This window comes from Colias eurytheme, chromosome 24, assembly GCF_061535395.1.
Source record: "Colias eurytheme isolate Ceu_HAF_F1 chromosome 24, ilColEury1 Martin Lab GWU primary, whole genome shotgun sequence".
Classification (NCBI taxonomy): domain Eukaryota; kingdom Metazoa; phylum Arthropoda; class Insecta; order Lepidoptera; family Pieridae; genus Colias; species Colias eurytheme.
Genome location: NC_143003.1, coordinates 5,012,896 through 5,015,547, shown reverse-complemented (window position 1 = coordinate 5,015,547; position 2,652 = coordinate 5,012,896). Strand labels below are relative to the sequence as shown.

General features: G+C 34.7%; 1 pseudogene; it reads right to left on the bottom strand.

Annotated features, from left to right (window-relative positions):
* Window positions 1-635: 635 nt before the first annotated feature.
* Window positions 636-1,291, bottom strand: LOC149897967 (protein lethal(2)essential for life pseudogene; annotated as a pseudogene).
* Between the last annotated feature and the right edge of the window lie 1,361 nt (window positions 1,292-2,652).

Genomic DNA, 2,652 nt, shown 5'->3' with positions numbered 1-2,652 from the left:
TTAATAACTTCCATACGATCCAGCCGCTCCTCAATACTGTCGAGCCTTTTATCATATTCCGCCATAACAGTACTTATTTTGGACATTTCTTGCCGAAAGCTAGATAGTTCAGAACGAAGCAACTTGATCTCCTGTGCAAGGCATGACATATTATCCGGAGCATCCTCGAAACTATCTGCACTACTATCTTGCTGCGTGTGTAAGTTTTCAGCCGATTTTTGACTTTTATTTTTGCATATTTTGCACATCCATTTCCCATTCGAAAGGGACTTGAGAAGACTTGGAAATTAAACAATTTAATATTCATTCGTCCTTTTCTTTTTCTCCTAATAAGTATTTTATCGCATTTGCCCGTTTTGTTTACCTATAAAATTATATTGATTCGTACCTACCTAGCTGTCCCAACAAACATTTTTGTACCTTACTCTTTATGAAAATATCATGTTATTTACTTGATGTAAGTATGTGAATGGATTCATCACATTAAGTAATTAGCACAAAATATCGAAGGAAGTTTGAAATAAAAGAACAGAATAAAATTCAAAATTATGTTTATTAAAGAAAATTAATAGCAAAAATCAGTCTTAACAATCAAAACCTAATAAAACTTATTGTATTTTAGAATATCAGTGTAGTAAATTAACGTTTCTTCTTCTTAATTGGAGTTTTTCCTTCCTCCTGTCCATTCTGGACTTCCTCGTCACCTTGAATCTTCCTTCGAACTGGCCCGGTGTGTGTTATTGGTACCGACCTCTCTCCCTTTTCACCTGAAGTTTTCGGAGCCATTATCGTCAATACTCCATCAGAAGACAATTTAGATTCCACCATTTCTGGGTTACAGCCTTCTGGCAGAAGATACCGACGTTTGAACTGTCTTGAAATATATCCATGTTCATCTTTCTTTTCTTCGTGTTTGCCTTCTACTATGATATGGTTATCGGCGGTTTTAACTGATATCTCATCGGGTGAAAAGTGCTGCACATCCAGATTAACTTGAAATTTATCCTTGTCCGACTTAATTGTGGAACCGACGTCACGGGATAACGCTGACAGGTTACGCCAAGGTCTCAAATAGTTGCGAATTGGACGATCGAAGACATCTGTTAAGAAATCATCTGACGCTAAATCCAAACCAAATAGCTGATCGTGAAGTCGTCTCGGCCTCAACTCGTAATCTAATAGATAAGGTAATAGAGCCATTTTAAAACACTGTGGTACACAGCACACTTGCAACTTGCAAGAACTTCGAAGCTCGCTCAAGCTCTCAATTCAGAATAATAACAGCGCCGAGGCAAAGCGTCGCTTATATAGTTAAAACATGGTTTCCATAACATTCGCGAAACAAGTAGAATATTCAAGAACGTTATTTTATACAGAGCCATCTAGCGTCTAGTAGCTATACTTCAAGAAGATATCTGTTTTTAAAATTAGAACTCATATTACCTCTGCCCAATAGATGGCGATCGAATAAAACCTAAAGAAAGCTAAGGCACAGAATACATAATAGTAGCTAAACGCTACAGAACGGACACTCTCCGCCTCCCGCCAAAATTAAACTTACCTCACCCCCGCGCGATCAGACATAAAATGGGCCATATTTTTCTGCAAGGACGATACGCAACGAAGATTGACAACATTAATCAAATTGACTTAAAGTAATTTTATTATTTTGGATTTGTGATTATCGTTTTTCGTAGAAAATGGTTAGATATTGTGCTGTTTACCGATGTATTTCATCAGAAAAACGCGAATTTTTTTTTTACGCTAGTCACAAATGTGCCAACCATAAAGCGTTAACACACACATTTGCAGTCTCTACAGTGTGACTGTCAAAACGATCATTTTGTATGGAGTGTCCGGGGTGTGGCTAAGGTTTACAGTACTAATTATTTATATATTAATAATTAATTCCGTAAACATCATGTAGTTACTTCAAGAAATAATAATAAAAACGAAATGGAAAGGATAATAAACAAAATTTTTTATGGGTAATATTTAAATGTTTAGAATATAACAGCTAGTAGAGGGCGCTTTAGTAATTTAGATAAATTATTATAATCACAGACTAATAATAATATACTACGTCTACGTACATACAATACATTTTGAAACCTGTAATGTCATAGAATATTCAATACTTCAATAGTAGCTAATTAGGCCTAACGCTAGTACCTAATTTATAAATTTAAACAATGTACCGAAATGTTTTTATGTATTTAATTTAAATTGTTTGAAACAGACAAATGATGAAAAATTTTAGTAATGATCATCCCTACCTTTATGATGTACCTACGTAGGTATTATTTCTGTGCCTCCAGTGAATAAGGGAATAACTCAAAAACAGCACTTTTCAGGAGAGACAAAAAACTATATATCAATACTAAATCTTTATTAACCCATTGACCACCGTAAGGCCCGATCGGGGCGCGACACAATAGATTTTCTATTGTGTCTGTGATTCCGAGGACTGATGGATTAATTCAAAATTTTAAGCTTGTATGTGTAAGATATGATGTTAGACTATATTTTTACATATGAACACATATTGTAACAACCCCATAAATATACTTTTTTCGTGTTTTTTTGTAGTTGTGGCCTTATGAACGAGTACTTCATGGAATAACTCAATGTATTCACATACTTTTTTTTTTA